This window comes from Anomaloglossus baeobatrachus, chromosome 4, assembly GCF_048569485.1.
Source record: "Anomaloglossus baeobatrachus isolate aAnoBae1 chromosome 4, aAnoBae1.hap1, whole genome shotgun sequence".
Lineage (NCBI taxonomy): Eukaryota > Metazoa > Chordata > Amphibia > Anura > Aromobatidae > Anomaloglossus > Anomaloglossus baeobatrachus.
The window spans coordinates 282,580,693-282,606,005 of NC_134356.1; positions in this window are offsets into that span (position 1 = coordinate 282,580,693).

Sequence of the window (25,313 nt, forward strand, 5' to 3'; positions counted from 1 at the left end):
AAAACACTTTACAATGGGTTCTCAGCTGCTAGGTGGCACTGGCCACTGCAAAGTTTTGGCTCTGCTACATCAAGGAACTGTATCTAGCAGCAGCAGCACTTCTTCTTATCACATTATATATAGGATTCAACACAAGTACAATACATTCAGCTTATAAAACATGGAATAGCATAAAACTCAGTAGGAGTGGGGGTTAATGTGACTACCTCATACGTGCTTCCCCACTTGTTTATGGTCGTCCCCGACCATACTTTACTAGGCAGCATAGATATACAAAATTCACTTTAGAGTCCACTCGTCCAGATTTAGAATCACCATAATAAACAAAAAATTAAAAAAAAACAAAAAAACGCCCCTAGGCGACAGTCCTCCTGTTGTCGGCAGTATCATCCATGCACCTGCCCATTTTTTTTTAACAGAGCGCATGACAGTCCTCAACCCACTCCACTGGGTCCACAGGTTCTTACTTTCTCTTTCCCTCCCTGCATATACAAGTCCCTGATGAAAAGCACTGTCCTAAAGCACAGAGTATGGGTAGAATCCCATTGGGCAAAGTCTTTGGGGGCGAGGGCAAAGTCCTTGGGACAATAGAGCAATGTCCTTGATTCACGGGTAAAGTCCATAGAGCACGGTGCAATGTTGGACTATGCCAGTGTACATGGTGCAGGACATGTGTGGGTTTGTCATCTGCCCACAGTTCGACATTTCCAGCAGAGGGGAAGGGAAGCACAACGAGTGCAAAACAACTTAGAGAGGGGGGATAAACAAGAACAATACCTTTGGCTACTCTGGGCCAACTTCAGGGGCTGTATCTCCCTACCGGTCCCCACGGAATGCCAAATAGTCTCGTCTTACACTGAGCACAATTGAGGTATCGGGATCTAGCATTCTGTTTACGCCACAGAACTTGCAGCTGTTACTCTATGGCCGCCCTTCTACTCAGCTCCATCTCTTGGACGCTGAAAGCAGTAACCCTAGACGTTAAACGTAAACTCAGTTCATAGGACGTCGGCCGTGTATGCACCCTGGGGTTTGTATTTTAAGGAATGCCCCCGAAAGCGCTTCTGCAAATGGACTATCAGCCCAGAATAGATGGCTACACTCCACTGCGGCCCTATCTGCAAAGACCTAGTCCTACGTCCTGGCCTCCACGATGAATCCATTGCCTCGCCATTGATTGTAGGAGGCCACCTCTTCCATGGGTGCCAGCTGTTTATACTTTGCTGTGGGTGACTGCCACTGTCCTGAGTCCCACTCTTGCTGGGCTCACTGGTATTCCGCCTCTGCAAGGCTTCAGCCTGCTAAGTCACTCAGCAGCCATTGTACCTGGGCTTTCAGATCAGGGTCTTCACAACCAGATGGCTTGTCCCAAGCCAGCTCCTCCTCTTTCAGCAGCAGCTCTGCCATGATTTTTCCAGTCCCTCCCAATGCTCACTCTGTTAAAGACTAGAGTTGAGCGCGATTCGCGGTTCGAGGTTCTCCAGTTCTAGGCTCGAGTGATTTTGGGGCCTGTTCTAGATCGAACTAGAACTCGAGCTTTTTGCAAAAGCTCGATAGTTCTAGAAACGTTCGAGAACGGTTCTAGCAGCAAAAAAACAGCTAATTCCTAGCTGGCTTTCCGCTGTAATAGTGTAAGTCACTCTGTGACTCACACTATTATGAAATTTCAGTGTATAGTGTGCGGGAACAGCGCCTTCAGATCACTCCTGTTTGTATAATGGCGATCGCCATTTTTTTTTTTTCCTTGTCTTCCTTCCCTAAGCGCGCGCGTGTAGTGGGGCGGGCCAGCATGTCAGCCAATCCCAGACACACACACAGCTAAGTGGACTTTTAGCCAGAGAAGCAACGGCATGTGTGATAGGATGTCCATGTCACATGTCCCTGCATTATAAAACCGGACATTTTCCTCCAGGACGCCATTATCTGCCTTCGGCGTCCTTGGTGTCAGACATCACTGGCGCAGCTCCGTCCTTTGTCCTATCGCCGATACAGCTGTATGCGCTCCATACACAGCGCTGGAAAGCTTAGGGATAGCACTTTCCATCAGTCCTTTTAAGGGCTCGTACCGGCAGGGTCAGAGCCATAGGTGACAGGTCCTGAAAACAGAGACAGCGTCTGTGTAGCTAAGGTCAGGGATTTCGTCGCTGCATTTACCCATTAGGAGGGAATAGAAAGGCAGGCTTCCATTCCTCTACCCAGAGCCCCACAATCCTGGCACTCTGCCTGCATTGCACACTCCAACTCATTATAACTAAGCCATTATACTAGCAAACACTCAGTGTACCTAGTGGCATCCTAAACGTGGCTATTGTACTTTTGTCTAGTCACACTAGTGCAAAGACATTTGCAGCACCTCTACCTGCATTGCACACTCCAACTCATTATAACTAAGCCATTATACTAGCAAACACTCAGTGTACCTAGTGGCATCCTAAACGTGGCTATTGGACTTTTGTCTAGTCACACTAGTGCAAAGACATTTGCAGCACCTCTACCTGCATTGCACACCCCAACTCATTATAACTAAGCCATTATACTAGCAAACACTCAGTGTACCTAGTGGCATCCTAAACGTGGCTATTGGACTTTTGTCTAGTCACACTAGTGCAAAGACATTTGCAGCACCTCTACCTGCATTGCACACTCCAACTCATTATAACTAAGCCATTATACTAGCAAACACTCAGTTTACCTAGTGGCATCCTAAACGTGGCTATTGGACTTTTGTCTAGTCACACTAGTGCAAAGACATTTGCAGCACGTCTGCCTGCATTGCACACTCCAACTCATTATAACTAAGCCATTATACTAGCAAACACTCAGTGTACCTAGTGGCATCCTAAACGTGGCTATTGGACTTTTGTCTAGTCACAATAGTGCAAAGACATTTGCAGCACCTCTACCTGCATTGCACACTCCAACTCATTATAACTAAGCCATTATACTAGCAAACACTCAGTGTACCTAGTGGCATCCTAAACGTGGCTATTGGACTTTTGTCTAGTCACACTAGTGCAAAGACATTTGCAGCACCTCTACCTGCATTGCACACTCCAACTCATTATAACTAAGCCATTATACTAGCAAACACTCAGTGTACCTAGTGCATCCTAAACGTGGCTATTGGACTTTTGTCTAGTCACACTAGTGCAAAGACATTTGCAGCACCTCTACCTGCATTGCACACTCCAACTCATTATAACTAAGCCATTATACTAGCAAACATTCAGTGTACCTAGTGGCATCCTAAACGTGGCTATTGGACTGTTGTCTAGTCACACTAGTGCAAAGACATTTGCAGCACCTCTACCTGCATTGCACACTCCAACTCATTATAACTAAGCCATTATACTAGCAAACACTCAGTGTACCTAGTGGCATCCTAAACGTGGCTATTGGACTTTTATCTAGTCACACTAGTGCAAAGATATTTGCAGCACCTCTGCCTGCATTGCACACTCCAACTCATTATAACTAAGCCATTATACTAGCAAACACTCAGTGTACCTAGTGGCATCCTAAACGTGGCTATTGGACTTTTGTCTAGTCACACTAGTGCAAAGACATTTGCAGCACCTCTACCTGCATTGCACACTCCAACTCATTATAACTAAGCCATTATACTAGCAAACACTCAGTGTACCTAGTGGCATCATAAACGTGGCTATTGGACTTTGCTATAGTCCCACTAGTGCAAAGATATTTGCAGCACCTCTGCCTGCATTGCACACTCCAACACATTATAACTAAGCCATTATACTAGCAAACACTCAGTGTACCTAGTGGCATCCTAAACGTGGCTATTGGACTTTGCTATAGTCCCACTAGTGCAAAGATATTTGCAGCACCTCTGCCTGCATTGCACACTCCAACTCATTATAACTAAGCCATTATACTAGCAAACACTCAGTGTACCTAGTGGCATCCTAAACGTGGCTATTGGACTTTGCTATAGTCCCACTAGTGCAAAGATATTTGCAGCACCTCTGCCTGCATTGCACACTCCAACTCATTATAACTAAGCCATTATACTAGCAAACACTCAGTGTACCTAGTGGCATCCTAAACGTGGCTATTGGACTTTTGTCTAGTCACACTAGTGCAAAGACATTTGCAGCACCTCTACCTGCATTGCACACTCCAACTCATTATAACTAAGCCATTATACTAGCAAACACTCAGTGTACCTAGTGGCATCCTAAACGTGGCTATTGGACTTTTGTCTAGTCACACTAGTGCAAAGACATTTGCAGCACCTCTACCTGCATTGCACACTCCAACTCATTATAACTAAGCCATTATACTAGCAAACACTCAGTGTACCTAGTGGCATCCTAAACGTGGCTATTGGACTTTTGTCTAGTCCCACTAGTGCAAAGACATTTGCAGCACCTCTACCTGCATTGCACACTCCAACTCATTATAACTAAGCCATTAGACTAGCAAACACTCAGTGTACCTAGTGCATCCTAAACGTGGCCATTGGACTTTTGTCTAGTCACACTAGTGCAAAGACATTTGCAGCACCTCTACCTGCATTGCACACTCCAACTCATTATAACTAAGCCATTATACTAGCAAACATTCAGTGTACCTAGTGGCATCCTAAACGTGGCTATTGGACTGTTGTCTAGTCACACTAGTGCAAAGACATTTGCAGCACCTCTACCTGCATTGCACACTCCAACTCATTATAACTAAGCCATTATACTAGCAAACACTCAGTGTACCTAGTGGCATCCTAAACGTGGCTATTGGACTTTTATCTAGTCACACTAGTGCAAAGATATTTGCAGCACCTCTGCCTGCATTGCACACTCCAACTCATTATAACTAAGCCATTATACTAGCAAACACTCAGTGTACCTAGTGGCATCCTAAACGTGGCTATTGGACTTTTGTCTAGTCACACTAGTGCAAAGACATTTGCAGCACCTCTACCTGCATTGCACACTCCAACTCATTATAACTAAGCCATTATACTAGCAAACACTCAGTGTACCTAGTGGCATCCTAAACGTGGCTATTGGACTTTGCTATAGTCCCACTAGTGCAAAGATATTTGCAGCACCTCTGCCTGCATTGCACACTCCAACTCATTATAACTAAGCCATTATACTAGCAAACACTCAGTGTACCTAGTGGCATCCTAAACGTGGCTATTGGACTTTTGTCTAGTCACACTAGTGCAAAGACATTTGCAGCACCTCTACCTGCATTGCACACTCCAACTCATTATAACTAAGCCATTATACTAGCAAACACTCAGTGTACCTAGTGGCATCCTAAACGTGGCTATTGGACTTTGCTATAGTCCCACTAGTGCAAAGATATTTGCAGCACCTCTGCCTGCATTGCACACTCCAACTCATTATAACTAAGCCATTATACTAGCAAACACTCAGTGTACCTAGTGGCATCCTAAACGTGGCTATTGGACTTTTGTCTAGTCACACTAGTGCAAAGACATTTGCAGCACCTCTACCTGCATTGCACACTCCAACTCATTATAACTAAAGCCTGCTTTACACCAGGCAATCTATCGTGCGATAGATCGTCGGGGTCACGGTTTTTGTGACGCACATCCGGCATCGCTGGCGATGCCGGCCTGTGTGACACCTCCTAGCGACGCAGTATCGCTCACAAATCGTGAGTCGGGTACTGCTCGTTAGGTTCCATAATATCGTTTACTTTAGTCGCCCATCGTTTCCGTGGTAGCACACGTCGCTCCGTGTGACACCACGGGAACGATGAGCAGCTCACCTGCCTCCCGCGGCCGCCGCCGTCTCTATGTGGAAGGAAGGAGGTGGGCGGGATGTTTACGTCCCGCTCATCTCCGCCCCTCCGCTTCTATTGGCCGGCGCCCGTGTGACGTCGCTGTGACGCCGAACGTCCCTCCCACTCCAGGAAGTGGACGTTCGCCGCCCACAGCGAGGTCGCACGAGAGGTAAGTATGTGTGACGGGGTTTAGTAACTTTGTGCGACACGGGCAGCGATTTGCCCGTGACGCAAAAAGGACGGGGGCGGGTACGATCGATTGTGAAATCGCACAATCGGTCGTACCGTGTAAAGCAGGCTTAAGCCATTATACTAGCAAACACTCAGTGTACCTAGTGGCATCCTAAACGTGGCTATTGGACTTTGCTATAGTCCCACTAGTGCAAAGATATTTGCAGCACCTCTGCCTGCATTGCACACTCCAACTCATTATAACTAAGCCATTATACTAGCAAACACTCAGTGTACCTAGTGGCATCCTAAACGTGGCTATTGGACTTTGCTATAGTTCCACTAGTGCAAAGATATTTGCAGCACCTCTGCCTGAATTGCACACTCCAACTCATTATAACTAAGCCATTATGCTAGCAAACACTCAGTGTACCTAGTGGCATTTTAAACGTGGCTATTGGACTTTTGTCTAGTCACACTAGTGCAAAGACATTTGCAGCACCTCTACCTGCATTGCACACTCCAACTCATTATAACTAAGCCATTATACTAGCAAACACTCAGTGTACCTAGTGGCATCCTAAACGTGGCTATTGGACTTTGCTATAGTCCCACTAGTGCAAAGATATTTGCAGCACCTCTGCCTGCATTGCACACTCCAACTCATTATAACTAAGCCATTATACTAGCAAACACTCAGTGTACCTAGTGGCAACCTAAACGTGGCTATTGGACTTTTGTCTAGTCACACTAGTGCAAAGACATTTGCAGCACCTCTACCTGCATTGCACACTCCAACTCATTATAACTAAGCCATTATACTAGCAATTGATGCTGCCAGTTTAAGGGCCGTAGTTGCATTGACAGGGATATTTATTCTTTATTATTCTGCTGTTAATAAAGCTAGACCACCGCTGCAAGCTACACCACCTCTCAATTTTTACTACCACATTTTCAGTGCACAATCTTGTCGCAATCAACATGAGTGGCAAAATGACAGATGCTGGTGGAAAGGGGAAGAGGCGTGGTGGAAAAGGAAAAAAAAGGTTTGTCCGTGGGGAAGGTGGCAAAGCTCCATTATCATCTGCTGAAGATATACCATCTACCAGCAAAAGTAAGATGTCTACTACTTACCGTGGACAATCCGATGTGCTCCCTTTTTTACGGACACGAACAACAGGAACAAAGGTAGATGATGGCCAAAAAAGGAAAATGCTTGAATGGATCTCAAGTGGTCCAACAAGTGCCCTCTCAGCCACTTCAAGTACTGCATCCAAAAAACACCAGTCCTCTGAGTTGTCATCCCAATCAAACTTGCTTTCTCCCAGCTCTGAAGTCTCCATCAGCCCTGCACAGTATGGTGGAACTGAGATGGCTGAGTCTGCAGAGCTGTTCAGTCACACTATAGCCTGGGAATCAGAGGTCTGCTCCCAAGCTACAGTGAGTACAGAACAGGAAATGGTCTGCAGTGATGCCCAGAACCTTTGTGACTCTGATTCAGGCCGTGAGGACCAAGTTTCTGAGCATAATGTTGACCCTTTGTCACAAACTGTAACACCTGTGGTTATAGACAATGAGGAACATACTGACGAAGATGAGACGCAGATACCCGATTGGGATGACAACTTAAATATTCGGTCAGGGCAAGAAGAGGCTCGGTCTGAGGGGGAGGGGAGTGCAAACACAACAATTGATGATGAAGTTCTAGATTCCACCTACTGTCAACCCACAGTCAGGCACTCGAGGAGGTCAACAGAGGTGGTGGAGGAGGATGCAACTGATGACGAAGTTACCTTGCGCCTTCCTGGACACAGTCGGAGTACTGGTAGCACGTCTACAACTGCATCCTCAGCCACCACTGTGCCTCTGAGCATTATTCGGGGTGGATCAACAGGTCGCATGGCCTCTAAGCCTTGCCTAGCCTGGTCCTTTTTTGACATAGAAAAAGATCGCCCCAATTATGTGATCTGTAAAATTTGTCATGGTTCTCTTAGTAGAGGTCAAAACCTCAGCAGTTTGACAACTTCTTCCATGAATCGTCACATGAATAAATATCATATGGCCCGGTGGGAAGCTCACCGTGCTGCAATGCGGCCTAGCGGAGCGAACCATCCACCGCCTGCCCCTTCCAGTGCATCCGCGTGCTCGTCATCTTCTAGGACTGTGGGGACAGCTGTCACACCTGTTTTTCCACCCACAACTTCCACCACTGTAACCGCAACAGGCAGTTTGCTTGGTAGGTCGTCAGTTGGTTCGGAAGGGGAAACAAGTGAGTGTGTACAGCTCTCTCAGACATCGATAGCACCAACGTTGGATGAAGGCAACATCATGTCTCCGCCTGCACTTTCCTCACAAACCTGCATTTTTCCAGGGACACCCTACTCAGCACTGTCTACACACAGCAGCCAGATCTCTGTCCCTCAGATGTGGTCAAATAAAAGGCCACTTCCTGCGACCCATGACAAAGCTAAGAGGTTGACTCCATCCCTCTGTAAGCTGTTGGCTACCGAAATGCTGCCTTTCCTCCTAGTGGACACACAGGATTTTAGAGAACTTATGTCTGTCGCTGTGCCCCAGTACCAGATGCCTAGTCGCCACTACTTCTCTAAGAAAGGTGTGCCCGCGCTACACCAGCATGTCACACACAACATCACCGCTTCCTTGAGAAACTCTGTGTGTGAACGGGTGCATTTCACCACCGATACTTGGACCAGTAAGCATGGACAGGGACGTTACATGTCGCTGACTGGGCACTGGGTAACTATGGTGATAGATGGTGAAGGGTCTGCTGCACAAGTCTTGCCGTCCCCACGACTTGTGTGTCAATACTCTGTCTGTCCAAGTTCCGCCACTGCTTCTGCATCCTCCACCTCATCTGGGTCCTCCACCTCCGCCCCAAGCCTGCCTGGTGAGGCCACCAGCATTCTCACTGCACAGAAGGAATCACGCACCCCTCATTACTATGCTGGCAGCAGAGCGCAACGGCATCAGGCGGTCTATAGCTTGACATGTCTTGGGAATAAGAGTCACACAGCTGAGGAGTTGTGGTCAGCTCTGCGGTCCGAGTTTAATAAATGCACTCCACTCCACTCAACCACTCCACTCAACCTGCAGCCTGGTAAGGCCGTGTGCAACAATGCTGCAAACCTGGGTGCGGCCCTTCGCCTGGGCAAGGTGACACATGTACCTTGTATGGCTCACGTGTTGAACCTTGTCGTCCAGCAATTTTTAACACACTATCCCGGCCTAGATGGCCTTCTGAACAGGGCACGAAAACTGTCTGCTCACTTCCGCCGTTCAAGCGCCACAGCTGAGCAACTTGCATCGCTCCAGAAGTCTTTCGGCCTGCCGGTTCATCGCCTGAAATGCGATGTGGCGACACGCTGGAATTCAACTCTCCACATGTTACAGCGACTGTGGCAGCACCGCCGAGCCCTGGTGCAATACGTCATGACGTATAGCCTGTGCCAACGAGATGCAGAGGTGGGTCAGATCACCCTGATGGAGTGGTCTCAGATCAAGGACCTATGCACCCTTCTGCACAGTTTCGACATGGCGACGAATATGTTTAGCGCTGACAATGCCATTATCAGCATGACGATTCCAGTCATTTACATGCTGGAGCACACGCTAAACACTATTCGGAGTCAGGGGGTGGGACAACAGGAAGGGGATGAACTACAGGAGGATTCATATGCGCAAGACACAACAACATCACCAAGGTCCAGACGTTCATCATCAACAAGGAGCCAGGCATGGGACCATGGGGGACAGGGATCAACAAGGGCGCATAGTAGCAGGCTAAATGTTGAGGAAGGTGCAGGAGAACATGAAGAAATGGAGGACGAACTGTCCATGGACATGGAAGACTCAGCAGATGAGGGAGACCTTGGTCAAATTTCAGTTGAAAGAGGTTGGGGGGAGATGTCAGAGGAAGAAAGAACGGTTAGCACCTCTATGCCACAAACACAGCGTGGACTTGGTCCGCATAGCTGCGCAAGACACATGAGTGCCTTCTTGTTGCACTACCTCCAACATGACCCTCGTATTGTCAAAATTAGAAGTGATGATGACTACTGGCTTGCCACACTATTAGATCCCCGGTACAAGTCCAAATTTTGTGACATAATTCCAGCCATAGAAAGGGACGCACGTATGCAGGAGTATCAGCAGAAGCTGTTCCTCGATCTTAGCTCGGCTTTTCCACCAAACAACTGTGCAGGTGCAGGGAGTGATTCTCCCAGTTGTTACTTGCCAAACATGGGACGGTCTCGTCATCTTCATCAGTCTAACCGTACCAGTAGGACCGTATCTGGTGCTGGTAACAGCAATTTTATGGAATCTTTTCATAATTTTTTTAGACCCTTTTTTGCAAGTCCACCAGAGACAACAAGTCTGACACATAGTCAACGGCTGGAGAGGATGATACAGGAGTATCTCCAAATGAACATCGATGCCATGACTTTGCAATAGGAGCCTTGCTCCTTTTGGGCTTCAAATCTAGAAAAATGGCCAGAGCTCTCCAGTTACGCCTTGGAGATTTTGTCGTGTCCAGCTGCCAGCGTTGTCTCTGAACGTGTCTTCAGTGCTGCTGGGTGTGTGCTGACAGATAAGCGCACGCGTCTGTCCAGTGGCAATGTGGACAGACTGACGTTCATCAAAATGAACAAGTCATGGATCCAGAAGGAATTTACTACCCCTGTGTCATCCTGGGGAGAGTAAATGCTTGTGGATTTGGAATGTGCTTGATGCAAATCAAAACATCCTGTTTGCAACTACGGCACAACTGCTGCCACTGAAGGGGTGGGTGTGTGTGGGGCCCAATTTTTGGAAAAAAGGGAGACTCCGCTTGGAGTAACCCTTGCTTGCTGTGTTTTTTAAAAGGAGCCAAGATGAACAGAGCTGGGATCAGGAAAGACTTTGCTACCTACCCTGGTGTCATCCTGGGGACGGTTAATTATGGCGTATTTTTGAATGTGCTTGATGCAAATCTAGCTGTGAAGTGTACAACTGGGGCACAACTGCTGCCACTGAAGGGGTGGGTGTGTGTGGGGCCCAATTTTTGGAAAAAAGGGAGACTCCGCTTGGAGTAACCCTTGCTTGCTGTGTTTTTTAAAAGGAGCCAAGATGAACAGAGCTGGGATCAGGAAAGACTTTGCTACCTACCCTGGTGTCATCCTGGGGACGGTTAATTATGGCATATTTTTGAATGTGCTTGATGCAAATCTAGCTGTGAAGTGTACAACTGGGGCACAACTGCTGCCACTGAAGGGGTGGGTGTGTGTGGGGCCCAATTTTTGGAAAAAAGGGAGACTCCGCTTGGAGTAACCCTTGCTTGCTGTGTTTTTTAAAAGGAGCCAAGATGAACAGAGCTGGGATCAGGAAAGACTTTGCTACCTACCCCGGTGTCATCCTGGGGACGGTTAATTATGGCGTATTTTTGAATGTGCTTGATGCAAATCTAGCTGTGAAGTGTACAACTGGGGCACAACTGCTGCCACTGAAGGGGTGGGTGTGTGTGGGGCCCAATTTTTGGAAAAAAGGGAGACTCCACTTGGAGTAACCCTTGCTTGCTGTGTTTTTTAAAAGGAGCCAAGATGAACAGAGCTGGGATCAGGAAAGACTTTGCTACCTACCCCGGTGTCATCCTGGGGACGGTTAATTATGGCGTATTTTTGAATGTGCTTGATGCAAATCTAGCTGTGAAGTGTACAACTGGGGCACAACTGCTGCCACTGAAGGGGTGGGTGTGTGTGGGGCCCAATTTTTGGAAAAAAGGGAGACTCCGCTTGGAGTAACCCTTGCTTGCTGTGTTTTTTAAAAGGAGCCAAGATGAACAGAGCTGGGATCAGGAAAGACTTTGCTACCTACCCTGGTGTCATCCTGGAGACGGTTAATTATGGCGTATTTTTGAATGTGCTTGATGCAAATCTAGCTGTGAAGTGTACAACTGGGGCACAACTGCTGCCACTGAAGGGGTGGGTGTGTGTGGGGCCCAATTTTTGGAAAAAAGGGAGACTCCGCTTGGAGTAACCCTTGCTTGCTGTGTTTTTTAAAAGGAGCCAAGATGAACAGAGCTGGGATCAGGAAAGACTTTGCTACCTACCCCGGTGTCATCCTGGGGACGGTTAATTATGGCGTATTTTTGAATGTGCTTGATGCAAATCTAGCTGTGAAGTGTACAACTGGGGCACAACTGCTGCCACTGAAGGGGTGGGTGTGTGTGGGGCCCAATTTTTGGAAAAAAGGGAGACTCCACTTGGAGTAACCCTTGCTTGCTGTGTTTTTTAAAAGGAGCCAAGATGAACAGAGCTGGGATCAGGAAAGACTTTGCTACCTACCCCGGTGTCATCCTGGGGACGGTTAATTATGGCGTATTTTTGAATGTGCTTGATGCAAATCTAGCTGTGAAGTGTACAACTGGGGCACAACTGCTGCCACTGAAGGGGTGGGTGTGTGTGGGGCCCAATTTTTGGAAAAAAGGGAGACTCCGCTTGGAGTAACCCTTGCTTGCTGTGTTTTTTAAAAGGAGCCAAGATGAACAGAGCTGGGATCAGGAAAGACTTTGCTACCTACCCTGGTGTCATCCTGGGGACGGTTAATTATGGCGTATTTTTGAATGTGCTTGATGCAAATCTAGCTGTGAAGTGTACAACTGGGGCACAACTGCTGCCACTGAAGGGGTTGGTGTGTGTGGGGCCCAATTTTTGGAAAAAAGGGAGACTCCGCTTGGAGTAACCCTTGCTTGCTGTGTTTTTTAAAAGGAGCCAAGATGAACAGAGCTGGGATCAGGAAAGACTTTGCTACCTACCCCGGTGTCATCCTGGGGACGGTAAATTATGGCGTATTTTTGAATGTGCTTGATGCAAATCTAGCTGTGAAGTGTACAACTGGGGCACAACTGCTGCCACTGAAGGGGTGGGTGTGTGTGGGGCCCAATTTTTGGAAAAAAGGGAGACTCCGCTTGGAGTAACCCTTGCTTGCTGTGTTTTTTAAAAGGAGCCAAGATGAACAGAGCTGGGATCAGGAAAGACTTTGCTACCTACCCCGGTGTCATCCTGGGGACGGTTAATTATGGCGTATTTTTGAATGTGCTTGATGCAAATCTAGCTGTGAAGTGTACAACTGGGGCACAACTGCTGCCACTGAAGGGGTGGGTGTGTGTGGGGCCCAATTTTTGGAAAAAAGGGAGACTCCGCTTGGAGTAACCCTTGCTTGCTGTGTTTTTTAAAAGGAGCCAAGATGAACAGAGCTGGGATCAGGAAAGACTTTGCTACCTACCCTGGTGTCATCCTGGGGACGGTTAATTATGGCGTATTTTTGAATGTGCTTGATGCAAATCTAGCTGTGAAGTGTACAACTGGGGCACAACTGCTGCCACTGAAGGGGTGGGTGTGTGTGGGGCCCAATTTTTGGAAAAAAGGGAGACTCCGCTTGGAGTAACCCTTGCTTGCTGTGTTTTTTAAAAGGAGCCAAGATGAACAGAGCTGGGATCAGGAAAGACTTTGCTACCTACCCCGGTGTCATCCTGGGGACGGTAAATTATGGCGTATTTTTGAATGTGCTTGATGCAAATCTAGCTGTGAAGTGTACAACTGGGGCACAACTGCTGCCACTGAAGGGGTGGGTGTGTGTGGGGCCCAATTTTTGGAAAAAAGGGAGACTCCGCTTGGAGTAACCCTTGCTTGCTGTGTTTTTTAAAAGGAGCCAAGATGAACAGAGCTGGGATCAGGAAAGACTTTACTACCTACCCCGGTGTCATCCTGGGGACGGTTAATTATGGCGTATTTTTGAATGTGCTTGATGCAAATCTAGCTGTGAAGTGTACAACTGGGGCACAACTGCTGCCACTGAAGGGGTGGGTGTGTGTGGGGCCCAATTTTTTCGAAAAAAGGGAGACTCCGCTTGGAGTAACTCTTGCTTGCTGTGTTTTTTAAAAGGAGCCAAGATGAACAGAGCTGGGATCAGGAAAGACTTTGCTACCTACCCCGGTGTCATCCTGGGGACGGTTAATTATGGCGTATTTTTGAATGTGCTTGATGCAAATCTAGCTGTGAAGTGTACAACTGGGGCACAACTGCTGCCACTGAAGGGGTGGGTGTGTGTGGGGCCCAATTTTTGGAAAAAAGGGAGACTCCGCTTGGAGTAACCCTTGCTTGCTGTGTTTTTTAAAAGGAGCCAAGATGAACAGAGCTGGGATCAGGAAAGACTTTGCTATCTACCCTGGTGTCATCCTGGGGACGGTTAATTATGGCGTATTTTTGAATGTGCTTGATGCAAATCTAGCTGTGAAGTGTACAACTGGGGCACAACTGCTGCCACTGAAGGGGTGGGTGTGTGTGGGGCCCAATTTTTGGAAAAAAGGAAGACACCGCTTCGAGTCACCTTGCGGTGTTTTACATGATTTTAGAAGGGCGTGCCATGCCTATATCTGTGTCTCCTCCTCTTTTTCCTTGTCCTGCTCTTTTGTTTTCACATGAGTATATTTCCTTGTCACTTTCTCATGTGTTTGTGTTGTGTTGTGAGTTGTTTGTCACCTTTTGGACACCTTTGAGGGTGTTTTCTATGTGTTTTTATGTGTTTGTGAATGCCTGCCATTGTTTCCTATGCGGTTCGAGTTCGGTTCGTCGAACGTTCGACGAACCGAACTCGAACAGGACCTCCGTTCGGCGAACCGACCTCGAGCCGAACCGGGACCGGTTCACTCATCTCTATTAAAGACGCTGGCACTTGCTGGTCGGGGAAGTCTCCCTTTTCTGGACTGCACCCTCCAGGGTGGGGTCTCTTTCAGTTCTTCCTCTCGTTTCTTCAGAGATGCTGCCCATTCCCAATCTTGGGAAGGGCAGGCTCTCCCTGTCTGGTGCACCTGCTGGAGGTGGACATTACTGAACATGAGGCGTCTCTTAATCCACAGCTTCTGAGCACACAGGGTAGCCCTTCTGTCATACTCTGCTCACACTGCAGTCTGACAAACAACCTGAGGCTTCTGGAGTGTTCAGCCATAGCCGGGCGTTGGCTGGCTCTTTCATTGGTCTTCTGGTCTGCATGATTTAATTCATGCAGACTGGTGAGAAGGACTTAAATGCTCAGGTTGCTGATTGCCATGTGCAGCTGTCTCTTCCCTATATTAAGCATGCCTTTCTTCCTGTTTGTATAGCTTTTGTGATACCAGTCTTGGTGTTTCTCCTGTACATGGAGATCTGTGCTGTGCTTCTCAGTGGTGTGAGCATTTCCCTGTTGTGCTTTACAGCCTCCACTTTTTCCCTACTCCCCAGTACATATATTGTCTCTCCTGTGTTTGTTGAGTGTGGTGTGTACAAGTTTTATTTCTCTCTTGTCCATGTCATTTTCTGGGGTTTTGTCTTTGTGTTTTCTGGCCTGCCCCAAGGTTGTGGGAGAGGGGCAGTAATATCAGGGTCCAGACAGGAGTTAGGGTCATGTTGGGGGCTCAAACCTGGTTAGCATCAAACCTACCTTTGAGATAAGGGACAGTGCAGGCCTAGGGGCCCCTGTCCTGCATTAATTTACCCCGTGACAGGTATGCACTCTTTTCCTTCTGTACCACTCTCGACAAGTGTAGCTCACCTCGGCTTCAGACCATGCCCTGCCATCTTTGTTTCAATGGCCATCTTGACAGTTTGTGCAGAGGATGACCCTGCTCACAGTGCCACTTGAAGACAATTGCAAGCGCCAAGCCAAGGGGGCTCTGCACCCCTTTGTGAAGAAGACTCAGTGTTTTTAGACTACCTCGGGCTTAGCGTGGGACACTTATGGTTCTTATCAGGGCAGCATCTACCACCCCGCAGCTAGTCACCATTGTAGAAGCAAGAGAAACACATGGCACAGGTTCCCTTGGCAAAACAACGTTAAACATTTTATTTCATCTTCCCCCATCATGTCAGACACAGCCACACTTCAACTGAGCATTTCTTCTAGTGTAAAACGTCTTTGTCTATCCTGCTATCTGGGACCATGTCCACCAGCTGCCGGGTCTATGCCTCTTCTTCCCCCTTCTTTGCTCTTCTGCTAACTGTGGTCCTCTCCTCTGCCTCTTATGCTTCTAGTCACTCAACTTCCTTTGGTCCATCCAAGGTTCTTTGCCCCGACGGCCATCTAGTCCTTGAACTCTTCTAAGTCCGTCCCGAGGTGAGACGTAGGCTGCAAATCCTCGGAGGATACCTCCGTGTTCCTTGACTGGCCCAAGTTACAAGGCCATGTACTCACTCCAAGAACCCTCCTGTAGAACTGCCCTCAGTGGGGCCTTCTCTCCAACAAACCCACTGGCCATCTGTCACTCCTCCCATTTTATTCTCAGCTCCTTTACAACCAGGAAGTGTCTACACTACTACATCTGTAAAACCTATATCTTCAACTTACAGTGGGGAAAAAAAGTATTTAGTCAGCTACCAATTGTGCAAGTTCTCCCACTTAAAAAGATGAGAGAGGCCTGTAATTGACGTCATAGGTAGACCACAACTGTGATGGTGGAATATTGTGGATTGTGTACCATTTTGTGTGGGTTAATGTGTGGGGGCGTGGTTCACTGTCCATTCTGTGTTCCTTGTGTGTACATTGTCCCATTTGCAGGTTTAACTACTCCCCTGCCAGGTTTTTGTTCCTAAGTCAGGGGAGGGGGCGTGAGATCCACCTAAACTCTCCGATTACCTGAAGAATTGGGCAGTCTGTTTGAGAACTTGGAGGAAGAAGGATTGATCCTTTGATAGAAGCTGAGACTTCTCAGAGAGAGACCTGGACATTTATCGCTTACCAGACTATAATTGTGTTACTGGACTAATTTTACCCTCTGTTTTGTGGATTATATTATGGACCATTCGATTTGCTTGGAATGAATGCTCTTTGGATTGTACAGCCATCTCTCGCTCTGTTGATTGTATGATATGGGAAAAGGACCCCGTGACAACTATGAGTCACAAAATGAGAAAAAAATTGCAGAAAATCACCTTGTCTGATTTGGCAAGATTTTTTTGAAAATTATGGTGGAAAATAAGTATTTGGTCAATAACAAAAGTTCATCTCATGCCGCTGGTCGTGCATGCCGCTGGTTGTTCATCGTTCCTACGGCATCACACATCGCTATGTGTGACACCGCAGGAACGACGAACATCTCCTTACCTGTGTTCACCGGCAATGAGGAAGGAAGGAGGTGGGGGGGATATTCCGCCTGCTCATCTCCGCCCCTCCTCCTTCTATTGGACGGCTGCCGTGTGACGTCGCTGTGATGCCGCACGGACCGCCCCCTTAGAAAGGAGGAGGTTCGCTGGCCACAGTGACGTCACAGGGAAGGTAAGTCCATGTGACGGGTGTAAGCGATGTTGTGCGCCACGAGCAGTGATTTGCCCGTGACGCACAACCGACGAGGGCGGGTACGCTTGCTAGCGATATCGATAGCGAAATCGCAGCGTGTAAAGTGCCCTTTAGTGTTGGGTGAGATTATGGGGTAGGGATCGTGTATTACTGGCCTGTAGGCAGGCATTCTAGCCTTACACAGTGTGCTGCTGCTAGCTAAAAAAATTATTCTATTTTTTAATAATACCACTCTTAGTTTGCCATCAGTGTCAGGTGAACTTCTGGAATAGGGATAGTGTATTACAGGCCTCTAGGCAGGGATTCTAGCCTTACACAGCATGCTGCTACTAGCTAAAAAAAAATCTATTTAATTCCGTAATAAATAATATCACGCTTTGTTTGCAATTAGTGTTGGGTGAGATTCTGTAGTAGGGATAGTATATTACAGGCCTGTAAGCAGGGATTCTAGCCTTACAGACCATGCTGTTGGTACCTAAAAAATGAAATCTATTCTGTAATAATACCTCTCTAAACTGGATTTAGTGTAGGCCAAGCTGTTGGATTATGTATAGTGTATTAGGCTATGTGCGCACTTTGTGCAGCGTTTTGAACTGCAGCGTTTTCATGCAAAAAGGCATGCGTTTTGATTTTCCATAATAGTCTATGGAAAATGATGATTGCCTGTTCACACTTTGCATTTCCAAACGCTGCGTTTAATTTGCATAATTTGTGGCAAAAACCATGCGCTCAAAGAAGCAGCATGTCAATTGTTTTTGCTATTTCTGCAGCGTTTTGATAACATTGAAGTCAATGAGAAGTTGAAAAAAGCAAGCAACATCAAAATTCCAGCGTTTTACATGCTTTTTAGCTGCAGAAAGCATGCGTTTTGGACTACATAAACGCATGATTGTCTGACATCAAAATAATGTAATGATATGTCCCTTTACACACACACACATAGTCCGACAATTAAATTAATGAAAAATATTAATTTGTTATTTTAGCGATAAATAGTATAAAACTGCTATAATTATATGAAATATAACTATTTCCGTTATTATTTCAATAATTATATGTGTTTCTTTTTTTTTCCCTTTTTTCATTGTGTTTAACTGTTTAAATTTTATTTAGCAGTGTCTTTATGTTCAAAACGCATCTGCCTAAACACAATGGAAAAGCATGTAAAAAAGGCTAAAAATGCGGCTAAAACGCGGTAAAACGCATGCTTATTTACCGCGATTTAGTGAACAAATGTAACTTTGGCAAAAGCAATTCCTGCCAAAGGATGCGTTTAGAACTGCAACTAGGACGACGCAAAGTGCGGACATAGCCTTAGTTTGCAATTGGTGATGGGTGAGATTCTGGAGTAAGGATTGTGTATTACGGGCCTCTAGGCAGGGATTCTAGAATTATGCTGCTGCTGCTACTAGCTAAAAAATCTATTCTATTCCCTAATAATACCCCTCATAGTTTTCAATTAGTGTTGGGTGAGATTCTTGAGCAGGGATCGTGTATTACCGGCCTGTAGGCAGTGATTCTAGCTTTTCCTAATGTGCTGCTAGCTAAAAAAAAAGCTATTCTACCATATTCTCCAATTATCCCGCTCTTAAGGCCGGCGTCACACGGGACGATCTATCGTGCGATCGCATGAGCGATCGTTCCCGCCCCCATCGTTTGTGCGTCATGTGCAATTTTGTTGCCCATGGCGCACAAAGTCGTTAACCCCCGTCACACGCACTTACCTCCCAGACGACGTCGCTGTGGGCGGCGAACATCCTCTTCCTGAAGGGGGAGGGACATTCGGCGTCACAGCTACGTCACACAGCGGCCGGCCAATAAAAGCGGAGGGGCGGAGATGAGCGGGATGTAAACATTCTGCCCACCTCCTTCCTTCCTCATTGCCGGCGGGATGCAGTTAAGCTGTGTTCATCGTTCCTGGGGTGTCACACGGAGCGATGTGTGCTGCCACGGGAACGATGAACAACCGGCGCAGAGAAGGTGGGACGATATTATGGAAATGAACGACGTGTCAACGAGCAATGATAAGGTGAGTATTTTTGCTCATTCACAGTCGTTCGGAGGTGTCACATGGTACGATATATCTAATGATGACTGATGTGCGTCACTAACGACGTGACCCCGACGACATATCGCCCGATATATTGTACCGTGTGACGCCAGCATAAGGCCGCTTTACACGCAACAACATCGCTAACGAGATGTCGTTGGGGTCACGAAATTCGTGACGCAAATCTGGCCTCATTAGCGACGTCATTGCGTTTGAAACGTATGAACGACCGTTAACGATCAAAATTACTTACCTAATCGTTGACCGTTGACGCGTTGTTCCTTTCCCGATTATCGTTGCTGTTGCAGGATGCAGGTTGTTCGTCGTTCCTGCGGCAGCACACACACTGCGTGTGACACCGCAGGAACGAGGAACATCACCTTACCTGCGGCCGCCCGCAATGAGGAAAGAAGGAGGTGGGCGAGATGTTCGGCCCGCTCATCTCCGCCCCTCCGCTTCTATTGGGCAGCCGCTTAGTGACGCCGCTGTGTCGCCGAATAAACGCAGTTCGCCGGCCACAGCGACGTCGCTAGGCAGGTAAGTATGTGTGACGTGTGTAAGCGATGTTGTGCGCCACGGGCAGCCATTTGCTCGTGACGCACAACCGATGGGGGCAGGTAAACTCGCTAGCAATATCGCTACCGATATCGCAGTGTGTAAAGCGGCCTTTAATTTGCAGTCAGTGTCAGGTGAGATTCTGGAGAAGGGATCATGTATTACAGGCCTGTGGGCAAGGATTGTGGCTTTACACAGTGTGCTGCTGCTAGATAACCCCCCCCCCCTCAATTCTATTCTCTAATAATACCGTTTTAGCTCCCTTTAATATTGGGTGAGCTTCTGGAGTAGGAATAGTGCATTACAAGAGCCCATGCTGGTGATACCTAAAAAATGTAATCTATTCTCTAATAATATCACTTTTAGCTGCATTTAGTGTAGGCCAAACTGCTTTATTAGGCATAGAGAAACAAAGGAAAAAATTGTGAAAACATACCCTACTGTAACTAAATAAAAGCATAGTGCATATAAACATAGGGTACTTAGTAAACACTGTTTTTGAGCAAAAAAAAGCATAAAGCTATCCCACCAAACGTCAAGGTGTACAGGTGTACCCAGTTGGGATAGTACCTACACTCTCTAATATTAAAACCTTACCATGGGTCTAAAATAGGCCTCAATGTGGCTAAGGGCTGAGAGTGACCGGGTCCCAACAGGACACACAGTCAGGGGATGCACAGAATGAAATGCCCAGCTCACTGAAAAGGGGGCCACTCCCTGTTTGTACTGAATACAAAAAAACTACATAAAAACAAAAAAGTGAGCCGGAGTATGAGATGGTATACATGGAGCTTGTGAGACCATGTTCACACTGGCCATAAGACAAAAAGAAACCAAGGAAAAAATTGTGAAAACATACCCTGCTGTAACTAAATAAAAGCATAGTGCATATAAACATAGGGTACTTAGTAAACACTGTTTTTGATCAAAAAAAGCATAAAGCTATCCCACCAAACATCAAGGTGTACCCAGTTGGGATAGTACCTACACTACACTTTTTTGTTTTTTGTTTTTTTTTGTTTTTTTGTTTTTATTAGGCACTAGCTATACTACCCGACTTCGCCCGGGTTAATAACTGCTGTTAACAAAATAGAATGTATTAACAAAAATGTATTCTGCACACAAAAACCACAAAACAAATAGATATAAATGTAATTATGTCTGTCTCCCCCTCTGTATATATCTGTCTCTCTCTCTATCTCTTTGTCTGTCTCTTTCCCTGTCTGTCTTTCTCCATCTGTCTCAATTTCTTTCCCTCTCTTTCCCTCTCTTTCCCTCTCTTTCCCTCTCTTTCCCTCTCTTTCCCTGTGTCTCTTTACCTGTCTGTCTGTTTCCCTATGTCTGTCTTTGTCTGTCTGTCTGTTTCCCTGTGTCTGTCTTTGTCTGTCTCTTAACCTGTCTCTCTTTCCCTGTCAGTCCGTGTGTGTATATGTATGTATGTATGTATATGTGTGTGCGTGTGTGTGTGTATATATATAATATATATCTATATAATATTATATGGAATTATATTATATATTATATATATATATATATATATATATCATGTGTGTGTATATGTATGTATATATGTGTGTATACGTATGTATGTATATATATATATATATATATATATATATATATATATATATATATATATATATATATATATATTAGCTGTACTACCCGGCTTCGCCCGGGTTAATAACTGCTGTTAACAAAATAGAATGTATTAACAAAAATTTATTCAGCACACAAAAACCACAAAACAAATAGATAGAAATGTAATTATTAAAAGGCAAAAACTAAGCTAATAAAAGCATTTCACAACATATATTTCAACACCACAGATATTCCACACAGATTTAACATCCTATGACCTCACACATACTGAGAATGTCCTTTGTTGCCTATATTAACCAATCAGAGCTCAGATTAATTAACTGTAGCAAAGTAGAAGCTAAGCTGTGATTGGTTGCTACTGGCAGCCTGATAAATCTCCAAGCAACAGAAAGCCCTCCCCCCTGACAGTATATATTAGCTCACACATACACATATAGACTGTGAATGACAGCTGCCGTATTTCCTATGTGATACATTTGTTGTTCTTGTAGTTTGGCTGCTTATTAATCAGATTTTTATTTTTGAAGGATAATACCAGACTTGTGTGTGTTTAGGGCGATTATGTGGCGAGGTTAGTGTATGTGTGGTGAGATGTGTGCTGAGGGTGGTATGTGTTCAAGTACGAGGTAGTGTGTGGTGCATTTTGTGTGTGTGTTCATATCCCCGAGTGTGGTGAGTATCCCATGCCGGGGCCCCACCTTATCAACTGTACGGTATATACTCTTTGGCACCATCACTCTCATTCTTTAAGTCCCCCTTGTTCACATCTGGCAGCTGTCAATTTGCCCCCAACACTTTTCGTTTCCCTTTTTCCCCATTATGTAGATAGGGGCAAAATTGATTGGTAAATTGGAAAGCACGGGGTTAAAATTTCGCCTCACAACATAGCACCCGGCGCTGCCCGGGATAGTAACTGACTCTCTGTTTCTCTCCCATTTTCTGTCTGTCTCCCCCTCTGTATATATCTCTCTGTCTCTCTCTCTCTCTCTCTCTCTCTATCTCTTTGTCTGTCTCTTTCTCTTTCTCTTTCCCTGTCTGTCTCTTTCTCCATATGTCTCAATCTCTTTCCATGTCTGTCTATCTATCTCTTTCCCTGTCTGTCACTTTCCCTGTCTGTCACTTTCCCTCTCTTTCCCTGTCAGTCAGTCTCTTTGTCTGTGTCTGTCTCTTTGTCTGTGTCTGTCTCTTTGTGTTAGTCTCTTACCCTCTCTACTCTATATCTCTTTCTTACCCTGTCTGTGTCTGCCTCTTTCCCTGTCTGTGTCTGTCTCTTTCCCTGGCTGCATTGTGACACGCCAACATTCCATATAAAGGCGTGGCTGCGCATTCTTCTGAAGTTCTGGCTGCACTGTGGCTCCCAGCTCCATTCGCTTTAATGGAGGCACGTTTTTTGGCGAATAACTGTAAAGAGCGGGGTTAAAATTTCCCTTCGAAACATATGACGCTCTCGGGGTCCAGAAGTGTGAGTGTGCAAAATTTTGTGGCTGTAGCTGCGACGGTGCAGAAGCCAATCCCGGACATACACACACACATACACACACACACACATACACACACACATACACACACACACACACATTCAGCTTTATATATTAGATAGTGTATTAACGGCTTGTAGGCAGGGATTGTAGCATTACAGCCTATGCTGCTTCTAGCTAAAAAATCTATTCTATTCTCTAATAATACCGCTTTTAGTTTTCAATTATGTTGGGTGAGATTCTGGAGTAAGGATCAGGTATTACAGGTCTGTAAACAGGAATTCTAGCCTTAAGGCTGCTTTACACACAGCGACATCGCTAGCGATGTCGCTGCCAATCGCACCCGCCCCCGTCGTTTGTGTGTCACGGGCAAATCGCTGCCTGTGGCGCACAATATCGTTAGTCCCCGTCACACGTACTTACCTGCCTAACTACGTTGCTGTGGCCGACGAACTGCCTCTTTTTTCAGGGGGGGGGAGGTTCGTGCAGCGTCACAGTCATAGAAGCGGAGGGGCGGAGAGCAGCTGAAGTGAAGAAATGCCCACCTCGTTGCCGGAGGACACAGGTACGGTGTTGTTCGTCGTTCCTGAGGTGTCACCCGTAGCGATGTGTGCTGCCTCATGAACAACGAACAACCTGCGTCCACAACGAGCAACGATATTATGAAAATGAATGACGTGTCAATGATCAGGTGAGTATTACTGATCGTTAACACTCGTTCGTAGGTGTTACACACAACGACGTCGCTAACGAGGCCGTGACCCCAACAACATCTCGTTAGCGATGTCGTTGCGTGTAAATGGGCCTTTAGACTGCATGCTGCTGCTACTATCTAAAAAATATATTCTATTTCCTAATAATAATGCTCTCAGCTTGCAATTAGTGTTGGGTGATATTCTGGAGTTGGGATCATGTATTACAAGCCTGCAGACAGGGATTCTAGTCTTAAGGCTCATGCGCACGTTGCGTAATTGCATGCATTTACGCTGCGTATAGCACTGCAGCGTAAATGCATGCGTCCTGCGTCCCCAGCACAATTTATATAGATTGTGCATGACACGTGCTCACGATGCTTTTATGAACGCAACGATTTGGATGCCAAAATTTTGACCCAAATCCGTGCGTTCATAAAATGAGCATGTCAATTATTCTGTGCGCTATGGATGCAGCTCCCACTCTGTCCATGGTGGGGGCAGCAGCCATAGCGCATGAAATCGGCTTTTTTTCTACAAAAAACTGCATCCATTATGCAGTGTTTCTGCAGCGATTTGAAGCGCACATGTGCTGTCAAATCGCTGCAGAATATTCAGCAGTTACGTACGCATGAGCCCTCAGCTCATAGCATGCATTTACACTACGTATAGCACTGCAGCATAAATGCATGTGTCCTGTGTTCCCTGCACAATCTATGTAGATTGTACATGAGACGTGCACACGTTGTTTTTATGAACGCAGCAATTTGGGTGCTAAAATTTTGACCCAAATCCGTGCGTTCATAAAAGCAGCATGTCAATTATTTCTGCGTTCTGGATGCAGCTCCCACTCGGTCTATGGTGGGGGCAGCATCCCAAGCGTATGAAATCGGCTTTTTTTAACAAAAATACTACATTCATTATGCAGTGTTTCTGCAGCGACTTCAAGCGCGCATTTGCTGTCAAATCGCTGCAGAAGAATCAGCAGTTACGTGCGCATGAGCCCTTACACAGCGTGCTGCTAGTTCTATTCTCCAATTATACTGCTCTTAGTTTGTAATTTGTGTCAGGTGAGATTCTGAAGTAGAGATCATGTATTACGGGCCTGCAGACAGGGATTCTAGCCTTACAAAGTGTGCTGCTACTGATAGCTAAATAAAACCAATTCTATCCACTAATAATAGCACTCTTAGCTGCATTTAGTGTAGGGTGAGCTTCTGGAGTGGGGATCATGTATTACAGACCTGTAGGGAGGGATTCTAGCCTTACAGACCATGCTGCTAGCTAAAATAAAAATCTATTCTACTTTCTAGTAATATTGCTCTTAGTGTGCAATTACTGTAGGTGAGATGCTGGAGTAAGCATTGTGTATTACCGGTCTGTAGGCACGGATTCTAGCCTTACACAGCATGCTGCTGCTGGCTGGAAAAAAAATCTATTCTATTAAAATACTGCTATTAGCTGCTTATGCAGCACCCTGAGGTAACAGGTGCCATAGAGGACTGCATTACCCTCGGTTCCTGAAAGACCAATGCTGGCAACCGCACTACATATCTTTAAATTGCCCGCTTCCCTGGCTGAGCAACAGGCTAGCAACGGGTTTAGAGGGGTAGCTGCCCATTGGCTGGGACCTGCCCAAACCGGTAGCCGGAAGCACAGAGA